This window comes from Palaemon carinicauda, chromosome 38, assembly GCF_036898095.1.
Source record: "Palaemon carinicauda isolate YSFRI2023 chromosome 38, ASM3689809v2, whole genome shotgun sequence".
Classification (NCBI taxonomy): Eukaryota; Metazoa; Arthropoda; class Malacostraca; order Decapoda; family Palaemonidae; genus Palaemon; species Palaemon carinicauda.
In genome coordinates this window covers 3,821,773-3,838,263 of record NC_090762.1, presented here as the reverse complement: position 1 = coordinate 3,838,263, position 16,491 = coordinate 3,821,773, and the positions used below count along the sequence as shown (strand labels likewise).

The window sequence follows — 16,491 nt, the reverse complement described above, 5'->3', positions numbered from 1 at the left end:
AAGTTTACATTATGTATTTAATGGAAAACTTCACACACAAAGTTTACATTATACATAATGGAAAACTTCACTGCCAGAAAACAGCCCAAGCAGCAAAAAAAAAAAAAAAAAAAAAAAATTAAAATTCATAATTTTATATATTCAAAACGTTTACGAAGTGTGTCCAGAAACTGCGTTAGAAAAGCCCTGGATTACCGGCTGATTCTATTTATATGGGGGGGGGGGGGGGGCGGCGCTCCTCTTGATGGCTCACAGGACGGGCGCTCTCCTCTTGATGGCTCACAGGACGGGCGCATAGTCTGCTATCGAAGCTCATTCCTGTGAATAATAAAATCTGAATCAGTATTGTCGTATATTTCATGTGTAACATGTTTTACATGAAAAAATTCCTGACTGATGAAATTTTACTAGAGACTAGACAAAATATCCCTTCTTTCTCCGTTGATTTCACGAAAGCTGACCATTGCTACGAAAGTCCAAATTGGTGATATCGACGGACTTTGGTATTAACCAATCAAGTCTTCATTTTCCTTTTCATGGTTATAATTTTTTACTTTATATATTTGTATACGAAATAAAACTAAGCTAAAAATATATTTGTATACGAAATAAAACTAAGCAAAAATTTGAACGCTAACTCTCAGACAATATACCATGATCAGTTAGGTCAATTCTGAGTTACGATTCAATTATCTCACTAAAAAAAACCATGATCAGTAAAGCAAATTCAGAGAATTCTGAGTTACGATTCAATTATTTCACTAAAATAAACCATGATCAGTAAAGCAAATTCTGAGAGCTTCAAGACAATTATTTACCTAAATTTAACCCTGATCAGTAAGGTAATTTCTGAGAGCTTCGAGTCAATTATTTCCCTAAAATTAAACCCTGATCATTATGTCAAATTCTGGGAGCTTGGAGTCAAACGATTATTTCCTTAAACTAGATATAAAACCATTATGAAAGAGAAAAAATGTTATCGTTGAAATTGAATAAGGGACAAATGACCACATATAAAACCAACAATAAAACATGAAGAATGAGAATCAATGGAAGATCAACATATAAATTTTCACTTAAAGAGAAAAATACTGGCATTAAGGAAATAAATTTAGATAAGGGACTTAAAAAGTGTGTAGAGAGGAGAGAACAAAATATGGACATGAATATAGAGGTGAAATAAAACACATTGGACATGAATAGAGAGGGAACGAAAATTTGGATATGAATAAAGGGGGGGAACAAAAATTGGACATGAATAGAAAGGGAACAAAAAAATTGGACATGATTAGAGAGGGGGAATAGAAAATTAGGTATGAATATACGGTACATGGGGAACAAAAATTGGACATGAACATTCTGGGAGAACAAATATTGGACATGAATATACATGGGGGGAACAAAAATTGGACATGAACATTCGGGGAGAACAAATATTGGACATGAATATACATGGGGAACAAAAATTGGACATGAACATTCGGGGAGAACAAATATTGGACATGAATATACATGGGGAACAAAAATTGGACATGAACATTCTGGGAGAACAAATATTGGACATGAATAAACATGGGGGAACAAAAATTGGACATGAATAGAAAGAGGGCAACCAAAAATTGGACACGAAGTGAGGGGGAAAAATTGGACATGAATAAAGAGGGGGAAACCAAAAATTGGACATGAATAGAGTGGGGGAATATGAAATTAGACATGAATAGAAAAGGACAAGAAATTGGACATGAATGGAGAGGGAAAATATAAAATTGGACATGAATAGAGAGGGGGAATATGAAATTGGACATGAATAGAGAGAGGTAATATAAAATTGGACATGAACGGAGAGGGGGCATATAAAATTGGGCATGAATGGAGGGGGAACATAAAATTGGACAAGAATAAAGAAGGGGACAAGAAATTGGACATGAATAGAGGGGTCACAAAAATTTGGACATGACTAGAGACCGGAAATAGAAAATTGGACAAATATACATAAGGAACAAAATTTGGACATGAATATTCAAGGAGAACTAAATATAGACATGAATAAAAGGGGGAGCAAAAACTGGCTTTGAGTAGAAAGGGGGGAGAAAAAAATTGGACATGAACACAGAGGGAAACTTATAATTAGACATGAATAGAGAGGGGCGGGCAACTTATAATTGGACATGAATAAAGAAGGGCAACTTATAGTTGGACATGAATAAAGAAGGGCAACTTATAGTTGGACATGAATAAAGAAGGGCAACTTATAGTTGGACATGAATAGAGAATGGCAACTTAAAGTTGGACATGAATAGAGAGGGGCACCTTATAATTGAACATGAATAGACAAGGACAACTTATAGTTGGACATGAATAGAGAAGGTCAACTTATAATTGGACATGAATAGAGAAGGGCAACTTATAGTTGGACATGAATAAAGAAGGGCAACTTATAGTTGGACAGGAGTAGAGAGGGGCAACTTATTGTTGGACATGAATAAAGAAGGGCAACATATAGTTGGACATGGATAGAGAGGGGCAACTTATAGTTGGACATGAATAAAGAAGGCAACTTATAGTTGGACATGAATAAAGAAGGGCAACTAATAGTTGGACATGAATAAAGAAGGGCAACTTATAGTTGGACATGAATAAAGGGCGGCAACTAATAGTTGGACATGAATAAAGAAGGGCAACTTATAGTTGGACATGAATAAAGAAGGGCAACTTATAGTTGGACATGAATAAAGAAGGGCAACTTATAGTTGGACATGAAGAGAGAATGGCAACTTAAAGTTGGACATGAATAGAGAGGGGCACCTTATAATTGAACATGAATAGACAAGGACAACTTATAGTTGGACATGAATAGAGAAGGGCAACTTATAACTGGACATGAATAGAGCAGGGCAACTTATAATTGGACATGAATAGAGAAGGGCAACTTATAGTTGGACAAGAATAGAGAGACACACTTATAATTGGACATGAATAGAGAAGGGCAACTTGTAGTTGGACATGAACAGAGAAGGCCAACTTATAGTTGGACATGGATAGAGAAGAACAATTTATAGTTGGACATGAATAGAGAAGGGCAATTTATAGTTGGACATGAATAGAGAAGGGCAACTTATAGTTGGACATGAATAGAGAACAACAACTTAGAGTTGGACATGAATAGAGAGGGGCACCTTATAATTGAACATGAATAGACAAGGACAACTTATAATTGGACATGAATAAAGAAGGGCAACTTATATTTGGACATGAATAGAGAAGGGCAACTTATAGTTGGACATGAATAAAGAAGGGCAACTTATAATTGGACATGAATAGAGAGGAGCACCTTACAATTGAACAGGAATAGAGAGGGGCTACTTATAATTGAACATGAATAGAGAGGGGCAACTTATAATTAGACATGAATAGAGTGGGGTAACTTATAATTGGACATGAATAGAGAAGGGCAACTTATAGTTGGACATGAATAAAGAAGGGCAACTTATAGTTGGACATGAATAAAGAAGGGCAACTTATAGTTGGACATGAATAAAGAAGGGCAACTTATAGTTGGACATAAATAGAGAATGGCAACTTAAAGTTGGACATGAATAGAGAAGGGTAACTTATAGTTGGACATGCATAGAGAGCCAACATATAATTGGACATGAATAGAGAGGGGCAACTTATAATTGGACATGAATAAAGAAGGGCAACTTATAGTTGGACATGAATAAAGAAGGGCAACTTATAGTTGGACATGAATAAAGAAGGGCAACTTATAGTTGGACAGGAGTAGAGAGGGGCAACTTATTGTTGGACATGAATAAAGAAGGGCAACATATAGTTGGACATGGATAGAGAGGGGCAACTTATAGTTGGACATGAATAAAGAAGGCAACTTATAGTTGGACATGAATAAAGGGCGGCAACTAATAGTTGGACATGAATAAAGAAGGGCAACTTATAGTTGGACATGAATAAAGAAGGGCAACTTATAGTTGGACATGAATAAAGAAGGGCAACTTATAGTTGGACATGAATAGAGAATGGCAACTTAAAGTTGGACATGAATAGAGAGGGGCACCTTATAATTGAACATGAATAGACAAGGACAACTTATAGTTGGACATGAATAGAGAAGGTCAACTTATAATTGGACATGAATAGAGAAGGGCAACTTATATTTGGACATGAATAGAGAAGGGCAACTTATAGTTGGACATGAATAAAGAAGGGCAACTTATAGTTGGACATGAATAGAGAGGGGCACCTTATAATTGAACATGGATAGAGAGGGGCTATTTATAATTGGACATGAATAGAGAGGGGCAACTTATAATTAGACATGAATAGAGTGGGGTAACTTATAATTGGACATGAATAGAGAAGGGCAACTTATAGTTGGACATGCATAGAGTGGGGTAACTTATAGTTGGACATACATAGAGAGGGGTAACTTATAGTTGGACATGCATAGAGAGGGGTAACTTATAGTTGGACATGCATAGAGAGGGGTAACTTATAGTTGGACACGAATACAGAAGGGCAACTTATAGTTGGACATGAATAAAGAAGGGCAACTTATAGTTGGACATAAATAGAGAAGGGCAACTTATAGTTGGACATAAATAGAGAAGGGCAACTTATAGTTGGACATGAATAAAGGAGGGCAACTTATAGTTGGACATGAATAAAGAAGGGCAACTTATAGTTGGACACGAATACAGAAGGGCAACTTATAGTTGGACAGGAATAGAGAGCGGCAACTTATAGTTGGACATGAATAAAGAAGGGCAACTTATAGTTGGACATGAATACAGAAGGGCAACTTATAATTGGACATGAATAGAAAAGGGCAACTTATAGTTGGACATGAATAAAGAAGGGCAACTTATAGTTGGACATGAATACAGAAGGGCAACTTATAGTTGGACATGAATAAAGAAGGGCAACTTATAGTTGGACATGAATAAAGAAGGGCAACTTATAGTTGGACATGAATAAAGAAGGGCAACTTATAGTTGGACATGAATAAAGAAGGGCAACTTATAGTTGGACATGAATAAAGAAGGGCAACTTATAGTTGGACATGAATAAAGAAGGGCAACTTATAGTTGGACATGAATAAAGAAGGGCAACTTATAGTTGGACATGAATAAAGAAGGGCAACTTATAGTTGGACATAAATAGAGAGCGGCAACTTATAGTTGGACATGAATAAAGAAGGGCAACTTATAGTTGGACATGAATACAGAAGGGCAACTTATAGTTGGACATGAATAAAGAAGGGCAACTTATAGTTGGACATGAATAAAGAAGGGCAACTTATAGTTGGACATGAATAAAGAAGGGCAACTTATAGTTGGACATGAATAAAGAAGGGCAACTTATAGTTGGACATGAATAGAGAGCGGCAACTTATAGTTGGACATGAATAAAGAAGGGCAACTTATAGTTGGACATGAATACAGAAGGGCAACTTAGAGTTGGACATGAATACAGAAGGGCAACTTATAGTTGGACATGAATAAAGAGGGGCAACTTATAGTTGGACATGAATAAAGAAGGGCAACTTATAGTTGGACATGAAGACAGAAGGGCAACTTATAGTTGGACATGAATAGAGAGCGGCAACTTATAGTTGGACATGAATAAAGAAGGGCAACTTATAGTTGGACATGAATAAAGAAGGACAACTTATAGTTGGACATGAATACAGAAGGGCAACTTATAGTTGGACATGAATACAGAAGGGCAACTTATAGTTGGACATGAATAAAGAAGGGCAACTTATAGTTGGACATGAATACAGAAGGGCAACTTATAGTTGGACATGAATAAAGAAGGGCAACTTATAGTTGGACATGAATACAGAAGGGCAACTTATAGTTGGACATGAATACAGAAGGGCAACTTATAGTTGGACATGAATAAAGAAGGGCAACTTATAGTTGGACATGAATACAGAAGGGCAACTTATAGTTAGACATGAATACAGAATGGCAACTTATAGTTGGACATGAATAAAGAAAGGCAACTTATAGTTGGACATGAATATAGAAGGGCAACTTATAGTTGGACATGAATAAAGAAGGGCAACTTATAGTTGGACATGAATAAAGAAGGGCAACTTATAGTTGGACATGAATAAAGAAGGGCAACTTATTGTTGGACATGAATAAAGAAGGGCAACATATAGTTGGACATGGATAGAGAGGGGCAACTTATAGTTGGACATGAATAAAGAAGGCAACTTATAGTTGGACATGAATAAAGAAGGGCAACTAATAGTTGGACATGAATAAAGAAGGGCAACTTATAGTTGGACATGAATAAAGAAGGGCAACTAATAGTTGGACATGAATAGAGAAGGGCAACTTATAGTTGGACATGAATAGAAAAGGGCAACTTAGAGTTGGACATGAATAGAGAGCGGCAACTTATAGTTGGACATGAATAAAGAAGGGCAACTTATAGTTGGACATGAATAGCGAGCAGCAACCTATAGTTGGACATGAATAGAGAAGGGCAACTTAGAGTTGGACATGAATAGAGAGCGGCAACTTATAGTTGGACATGAATAAAGAAGGGCAACTTATAGTTGGACATGAATAAAGAAGGGCAACTTAGAGTTGGACATTAATAGAGAAAGGCAACTTATAGTTGGACATAAATAAAGATGGGCAACTTAGAGTTGGACATAAATAAAGATGGGCAGCTTATATTTGGACATGAATAGAGAAGGGCAACTTATAGTTGGTCATGAATAAAGAAGGGCAACTTATAGTTGGACATGAATAAAGAAGGGCAACTTATAGTTGGACATGAATAAAGAAGGGCAACTTATAATTGGACATGAATAGAGAAGGGCAACTTATAATTGGACATGAATAGAGAAGGGCAACTTATAATTGGACATGAATAGAGAGGGGCAACTTATAATTGGACAAAAATAGAGAAGGGCCACTTATGGTTGGACATGAATAGAGAGGGGCAACTCATAATGGGACATGAATAGAGAGGGGCAACTTATAGTTGGGCATGAATAGAGAAGGGCAACTTATAGTTGGACATGAATAGAGAGGGGCAACTTATAGGTGGACATGAATAGAGAAGGGCAACTTATAGGTGGACATGAATAATATTGGGCAACTTGTAGTTGGACATGAATAGAGAGGGGCAACTTATAATTGGACATGAATAGAGAAGGGCAACTTATAGTTGGACATGAATAAAGAAGGGCAACTTATAATTGGACATGAATAGAGAAGGGCAACTTATAATTGGATATGAATAGAGGGCCAACTTATAATTGGATATGAATAGAGAGAGGCAACTTATAATTGGACATGAATAGAGAGAGGCAACTTATAATTGGACATGAATAGAGAAGGGCAACTTATAATTGGACATGAATAGAGAAGGGCAACTTATAGGTGGACATGAATAGTATTGGGCAACTTGTAGTTGGACATGAATAGAGAGGGGCAACTTATAGTTGGACATGAATAGAAAAGGGCAACTTATAGGTGGACATGAATAGTATTGGGCAACTTGTAGTTGGATATGAATAGAGGGCCAACTTATAATTGAACATGAATAGAGAGAGGCAACTTATAATTGGACATGAATAGAGAGAGGCAACTTATAGTTGGACATAAATAGAGAAGGGCAACTTATAATTGGACATGATTAGAGGGGGGCAACTTATGGTTGGACATGAAATGAGAGGGACTACTTATGGTTGGACATGAAATGAGAGTGGCAACTTATAATTGGACATGAATAGAGAGGGGTAACTTATAGTTGGACAAGAATAGAGAAGGACAACTTATAGTTGGACATGAATAGAGAGGGGCGACTTATAGTTGGACATGAATAGAGGGGGACAACTTATAGTTGGACATGAATAGAGAGGGGCAACTTATAGTTGGACATGAATAGAGAGGGGCAACTTATAGTTGGACATGAATAAAGGGGGGCAACTTATAGTTGGATATGAATATAGAAGGGCAACTTATAGTTGAACATGAATAAAGAAGGGCAACTTATAATTGGACATGAATAGAGAGGGGCAACTTATGGTTGGACATGAATAGTGTGTGTTGGGAAACTTATAGTTGGACGTGAATAGAAAGGGGCATCTTATAATTGGACATGAATTGAGGGGGGCAACTTATAGTTGGACAAAAATAGAGAAGGGCAACTTATAGTTGGACAAAAATAGAGAAGGGCAACTTATAGTTGGACATGAATAGAGAAGGGCAACTTATAGTTGGACATGAATAGAGAAGGGCAACTTATAGTTGGACATGAATAGAGAAGGGCAACTTATAGTTGGACATGAATAAAGAAGGGCAACTTATAGTTGGACATGAATAGAGAAGGGCAACTTATAGTTGGACATGAATAGAGAAGGGCAACTTATAGTTGGACATGAATAGAGAAGGGCAACTTATAGTTGGACATGAATAGAGAAGGGCAACTTATAGTTGGACATGAATAGAGAGGGGCACCTTATAATTGAACATGAATAGAGAGGGGATACTTACAGTTAGACATGAATAGAGTGTGTCGGGAAACTTATAGTTGGACATGAATAGAGAGGGGCAACTTATAGTTGGACATGAATCGAGAGGGGCAACTTATAGTTGGACATGAATAGAGAAGGCAACTTATAATTGTACATGAATAGAGAAGGGCAACTTATAGTTGGACATGAATAGAGAAGGGCAACATATAGTTGGACATGAATAAAGAAGGGCAACTTATAGTTGGACATGAATAGAGAGTGTCGGGAAACTTATAGTTGGACATGAATAGAGAGGGGCAACTTATAGTTGGACATGAATCGAGAGGGGCAACTTATAGTTGGACATGAATAGAGAAGGCAACTTATAATTGTACATGAATAGAGAAGGGCAACTTATAGTTGGACATGAATAGAGAAGGGCAACATATAGTTGGACATGAATAAAGAAGGGCAACTTATAGTTGGACATGAATAGAGAGGGGGAACAAAATATTGGACATGGAGAGAGACAAATACTGACAAATATGGAAATAAACATACGGCTTTTTGAGTGAAATTGAAAAGTTTTCTAATTGCTTCTTGAGAAAAAACGCGTAAAAGAATGAAAAACCTATTTTTAATAAGAGGGATAGAAAGTAAATAAAAAAACCTATTTGAATTGGAAAGAGAGAGAGAGAGAGAGAGAGAGAGAGAGAGAGAGAGAGAGAGAGAGAGAGAGAGAGAGAGAGAGAGAGAGAGATTCCCATTCCAAAATACTGTCAAACATTACCAGTAAGTCACCTAAGAGGTCAAGTCTTATTTTTTTTATATTAGTAATTTCAAAAACTTGAAAGGCAACTTTTCAGACATACTACAAAGAGCTAAGTAGTTTGAAGAGACTTTACGTTCCTATCCCCATATGAAATCATAACCTATAATGACTCTACTGTCAAAATCATATTAATGACCCTGTCCTGAAAAAATATAAAATTACCATGGCCTTTGAAATCAACATCAAATTACCCTGCCCTCAAAATCAACATCAAATTATCCTGCCCTCAAAATCAACATCAAATTATCCTGCCCTAAAAAATCAACATCAAAGTATCTTGCGCTCACATCAATATCAAATTATCCTGCCCTCAAAATCAATATCAAATTACCCTGCCCTCAACATCAATATCAAATTACCCTGCTCTCAAAATCAATATCAAATTACCCTGCCCTCAAAATCAATATCAAATTACTCTGACCTCAACATCAATATCAAATTACCCTGCCCTCAAAATCAATATCAAATTACCCTGCCCTCAAAATCAATATCAAATTACCCTGCCCTCAAAATCAACATCAAATTACCCTGCCCTCAACATCAATATCAAATTACCCTGCCCTCAAAATCAATATCAAATTACCCTGCCCTCAAAATCAATATCAAATTACCCTGCCCTCAACATCAATATCAAATTACCCTGCCCTCAAAATCAACATCAAATTACCCTGCCCTCAACATCAATATCAAATTACCCTGCCCTCAAAATCAATATCAAATTACCCTGCCCTCAAAATCAACATCAAATTACCCTGCCCCCAACATCAATATCAAATTACCCTGCCCTCAAAATCAACATCAAATTACCCTGCCCTCAACATCAATATCAAATTACCCTGCCCTCAAAATCAATATCAAATTACCCTGCCCTCAAAATCAACATCAAATTACCCTGCCCTCAACATCAATATCAAATTACCCTGCCCTCAAAATCAACATCAAATTACCCTGCCCTCAAAATCAATATCAAATTACCCTGCCCTCAAAATCAACATCAAATTACCCTGCCCTCAACATCAATATCAAATTACCCTGCCCTCAAAATCAATATCAAATTACCCTGCCCTCAAAATCAATATCAAATTACCCTGCCCTCAACATCAATATCAAATTACCCTGCCCTCAAAATCAATATCAAATTACCCTGCCCTCAACATCAATATCAAATTACCCTGCCCTCAAAATCAATATCAAATTACCCTGCCCTCAAAATCAATATCAAATTACCCTGCCCTCAAAATCAATATCAAATTACCCTGCCCTCAAAATCAATATCAAATTACCCTGCCCTCAACATCAATATCAAATTACCCTGCCCTCAAAATCAACATCAAATTACCCATGCCCTCAAAATCAATATCAAATTACCCTGCCCTCAAAATCAATATCAAATTACCCTGCCCTCAAAATCAATATCAAATTACCCTGCCCTCAAAATCAATATCAAATTACCCTGCCCTCAAAATCAATATCAAATTACCCTGCCCTCAAAATCAACATCAAATTACCCATGCCTAAAAATCAATATCAAATTACCCTGCCCTCAAAATCAATATCAAATTACCCTGCCCTCAAAATCAATATCAAATTACCCTGCCCTCAAAATCAACATCAAATTACCCTGCCCTCAAAATCAATATCAAATTACCCTGCCCTCAAAATCAACATCAAATTACCCATGCCTCAAAATCAACATCAAATTACCCTGCCCTCAAAATCAACATCAAATTACCTGCCCTCAAAATCAACATCAAATTACCCTGCCTCAAAATCAACATCAAATTACCCTGCCCTCAACATCAATATCAAATTACCCTGCCCTCAAAATCAACATCAAATTACCCTGCCCTCAAAATCAATATCAAATTACCCTGCCCTCAAAATCAACATCAAATTACCCTGCCCTCAAAATCAATATCAAATTACCCTGCCCTCAAAATCAACATCAAATTACCCTGCCCTAGAATCAACATAAAATTACCCTGCCCTCAAAATCAACATCAAATTACCCTGCCCTCAAAATCAATATCAAATTACCCTGCCCTCAAAATCAATATCAAATTACCCTACCCTAAAATCAAGTATCAAATTACCCTGCTCTCAAAATCAATATCAAATTACCCTGCCCTCAAAATCAATATCAAATTACCTGCCCTCAAAAATCAATATCAAATTACCCTGCCCTCAAAATAGTATCAAATTACCCTACCTTAAAATCAGTATCAAATTACCCTACCCTTAAAATCAGTATCAAATTACCCTGCCCTCAAAATCAGTATCAAATTACCTGCCCTCAAAATCAATATCAAATTACCCTGCCCTCAAAATCAGTATTAAATTACCCGCCCTCAAAATCAATATCAAATTACCCCGCCCTCAAATCAATATGAAATTACCCTGCCCTCAAAATCAATATCAAATTACCTGCCCTCAGAATCAATATCAAATTACCTGCCCTCAAAATCAATATCAAATTACCCTGCCCTCAAAATCAACATCAAATTACCTGCCCTCAACATCAATATCAAATTACCCTGCCTCAAATTCAATATCAAATTACCCTGCCCTCAAAATCAACATAAAATTACCCTGCCCTCTCAATCAATATGAAATTACCCTGCCCTCAAAATCAATATCAAAATACCTGCCATCAAAATCAATATCAAATTACCCTGCCCTTAAAATCAATATCAAATTACTGCCCTCAACATCAATATCAAATTACCCTGCCCTCAAAATCAATATCAAATTACCCTGCCCTCAAAATCAATATCAAATTACCCTGCCCTCAAAATCAATATCAAATTACCCTGCCCTCAAAATCAATATCAAATTACCTGCCCTCAAAATCAATATCAAATTACCCTGCCCTCAAAATCAATATCAAATTACCCTGCCCTCAAAATCAATATCAAATTACCCTGCCCTCAAAATCAATACAAATTACCCTGCCCTCAAAATCAATATCAAATTACCTGCCCTCAAAATCAATATCAAATTACCCTGCCCTCAAAATCAATATCAAATTACCCTGCCCTCAAAATCAACATCAAATTACCCTGCCCTCAAAATCAACATCAAATTACCCTGCCCTCAAAATCAATATCAAATTACCCTGCCCTCAAAATCAATATCAAATTACCCTGCCCTCAAAATCAACATCAAATTACCCTGCCCTCAAAATCAACATCAAATTACCCTGCCCTCAAAATCAATATCAAATTACCCTGCCCTCAAAATCAATTATCAAATTACCCTGCCCTCAAAATCAACATCAAATTACCCTGCCCTCAAAATCAACATCAAATTACCCTGCCCTCAAAATCAATATCAAATTACCCTGCCCTCAAAATCAATATCAAATTACCCTGCCCTCAAAATCAATATCAAATTACCTGCCCTCAAAATCAATATCAAATTACCTGCCCTCAAAATCAATATCAAATTACCCTGCCCTCAAAATCAATATCAAATTACCCTGCCCTCAAAATCAATATCAAATTACCCTGCCCTCAAAATCAATATCAAATTACCTGCCCTCAAAATCAATATCAAATTACCTGTCCTCAAAATCAATATCAAATTACCTGCCCTCAAAATCAATATCAAATTACCCTGCCCTCAAAATCAACATCAAATTACCTCCCCTCAACATCAATATCAAATTACCCTGCCCTCAAAATCAATATCAAATTACCCTGCCCTCAAAATCAATATCAAATTACCTGCCCTCAACAATCAATATCAAATTACCCTGCCCTCAAAATCAACATCAAATTACCCTGCCCTCAAAATCAATATCAAATTACCTGCCCTCAAAATCAATATCAAATTACCCTGCCCTCAAAATCAACATCAAATTACCTGCCCTCAACATCAATATCAAATTACCCTGCCCTCAAAATCAATATCAAATTACCTGCCCTCAAAATCAATATCAAATTACCTGCCCTCAAAATCAATATCAAATTACCTGCCCTCAAAATCAATATCAAATTACCCTGCCCTCAAAATCAACATCAAATTACCTCCCCTCAACATCAATATCAAATTACCCTGCCCTCAAAATCAATATCAAATTACCCTGCCCTCAAAATCAATATCAAATTACCCTGCCCTCAAAATCAATATCAAATTACCCTGCCCTCAAAATCAACATCAAATTACCCTGCCCTCAAAATCAATATCACATTACCTGCCCTCAAAATCAATATCAAATTACCTGCCCTCAAAATCAGTATCAAATTACCTGCCCTCAAAATCAGTATCAAATTACCGTCCTAAAAATCAGTATCAAATTACCTGCCCTCAAAATCAGTATCAAATTACCCTGTCCTAAAAATCAATATCACATTACCTGCCCTCAAAATCAATATCAAATTACCTGCCCTCAAAATCAGTATCAAATTACCTGCCCTCAAAATCAGTATCAAATTACCTGCCCTCAAAATCAGTATCAAATTACCCTGCCCTCAAAATCAATATCACATTACCTGCCCTCAAAATCAATATCACATTACCTGCCCTCAAAATCAATATCAAATTACCTGCCCTCAAAATCAGTATCAAATTACCTGCCCTCAAAATCAGTATCAAATTACCGTCCTAAAAATCAGTATCAAATTACCTGCCCTCAAAATCAGTATCAAATTACCCTGTCCTAAAAATCAATATCACATTACCTGCCCTCAAAATCTGTATCAAATTACCTGCCCTCAAAATCAGTATCAAATTACCTGCCCTCAAAATCAGTATCAAATTACCTGCCCTCAAAATCAGTATCAAATTACCCTGCCCTCAAAATCAATATCACATTACCTGCCCTTAAAATCAACATCAAATTACCTGCCCTCAAAATCAATATCAAATTACCCTGTCCTAAAAATCAACATCAAATTACCCTGCCCTCAAAATCAACATCAAATTATCTGCCCTCAAAATCAATATCAAATTACCTCCCCTCTAAATCAATATCAAATTACCCTGCCCTCAAATTCAATATCAAATTACCCTGCCCTCAAAATCAACATCAAATTACCTACCCTCAACATCAATATCAAATTACCCTGCCCTCAAAATCAATATCAAATTACCTGTCCTCAAAATCAATATCAAATTACCTCCCCTCAAAATCAATATCAAATTACCCTCTCCTCAAAATCAATATCAAATTACCCTGCCCTCAAAATCAATATCAAATTACCCTGCCCTCAAAATCAATATCAAATTACCCTGCCCTCAAAATCAATATCAAATTACCCTGCCCTCAAAATCAATATCAAATTACCCTGCCCTCAAAATCAATATCAAATTACCCTGCCCTCAAAATATATATGAAATTACCCTGCCCTCAATATATATATGAAATTACCCTGCCCTCAAAATATATATGAAATTACCCTGCCCTCAAAATCAACATCAAATTACCTGCCCTCAAAATCAACATCAAATTACCCACCCTCAAAATCAATATCAAATTACCTGCCCTCAAAATCAATATCAAATTACCTCCCCTCAAAATCAATATCAAATTACACTCTCCTCAAAATCAATATCAAATTACCCTGCCCTTAAAATCAGTATCAAATTACCTGCCCTCAACATCAATATCAAATTACCCTGCCCTCAAAATCAATATCAAATTACCCTGCCCTCAAAATCAATATCAAATTACCCTGCCCTCAAAATCAATATCAAATTACCCTGCCCTCAACATCAACATCGAATTACCTGCCCTCAAAATCAGTATCAATTTACCCTGCCCTCAAAATCAACATCAAATTACCCTGCCCTCAAAATCAGTATCAAATTACCCTGCCCTCAAAATCAATATCAAATTACCCTGCCCTCAAAATCAATATCAAATTACCCTGCCCTCAAAATCAATATCAAATTACCCTGCCCTCAAAATCAACATCGAATTACCTGCCCTCAAAATCAGTATCAATTTACCCTGCCCTCAAAATCAACATCAAATTACCCTGCCCTCAAAATCAGTATCAAATTACCCTGTCCTCAAAATCAATATCAAATTACCCTGCCCTTAAAATCAGTATCAAATTACCTGACCTCAAAATCAATATCAAATTACCTGCCCTCAAAATCAGTATCAAATTACCTGCCCTCAAATCAATATCAAATCACCTGCCCTCAAAATCAATATAAAATTACCTGCCCTCAAAAGCAATATCAAATTACCTGCCCTAAAAATCAACATCAAATTACCTCCCCTCAAAATCAATATCAAATTACCCTGCCCTCAAAATCAGTATCAAATTACCTGCCCTCAAAATCAGTATCAAATTACCTGCCCTCAAAATCAATATCAAATTACCTGCCCTAAAAATCAGTATGAAATTACCTGCCCTCAAAATCAATATCAAATTACCTGCCCTCAAAATCAGTATCAAATTACCTGCCCTCAAAATCAATATCAAATCACCTGCCCTCAAAATCAATATCAAATCACCTGCCCTCAAAATCAGTATCAAATTATCTGCCCTCAAAATCAATATCAAATTACCTGCCCTCAAAATCAGTATCAAATTACCTGCCCTCAAAATCAGTATCAAATTACCTGCCCTCAAAATAATATCAAATTACCTGCCCTCAAATTCAATATCAAAATACCTGCCCTCAAAATCAACATCAAATTATCCTGCCCTCAAAATTAATATCAAATTACCCCGACCTCAATATCAATGTCATATTACCCTGCCCTCAAAATCAATATCAAATTACCTGTCCTCAAAATCAATATCAAATTACCTGCCCTCAAAATCAATATCAAATTACCTGTCCTCAAAATCAATATCAAATTACCTGCCCTCAAAATCAACATCAAATTACCCTGCCCTCAAAATTAATATCAAATTACCCTGACCTCAATATCAATATCATATTACCCTGCCCTCAAAATCAGTATCAAATTACCCTGCCCTCAAAATCAATATCAAATTACCCTGCCCTCAAAATCAATATTAAATTACCCTGCCCTCAAAATCAATATCAAATTACCCTGCCCTCAAAATCAATATCAAATTACCCTGCCCTCAAAATCAATATCAAATTACCTGCCCTCAAAATCAATATCAAATTACCTGCCCTCAAAATCAATATCAAATTACCTGCCCTCAAAATCAATATCAAATTACCCTGC

At 36.3% G+C, this 16,491-nt stretch overlaps 1 long non-coding RNA gene across 1 annotated transcript in view; it reads right to left on the bottom strand.

Moving 5' to 3' along the window:
* Positions 1-247: 247 nt before the first annotated feature.
* Positions 248-16,491, bottom strand: part of LOC137630074 (uncharacterized) — a 30,280-nt gene continuing 14,036 nt past the window's right edge. The window contains exon 4 of the long non-coding RNA XR_011041633.1: positions 248-318. This is a non-coding gene — a long non-coding RNA (uncharacterized lncRNA). The remainder of the gene's footprint in view (positions 319-16,491) is intronic.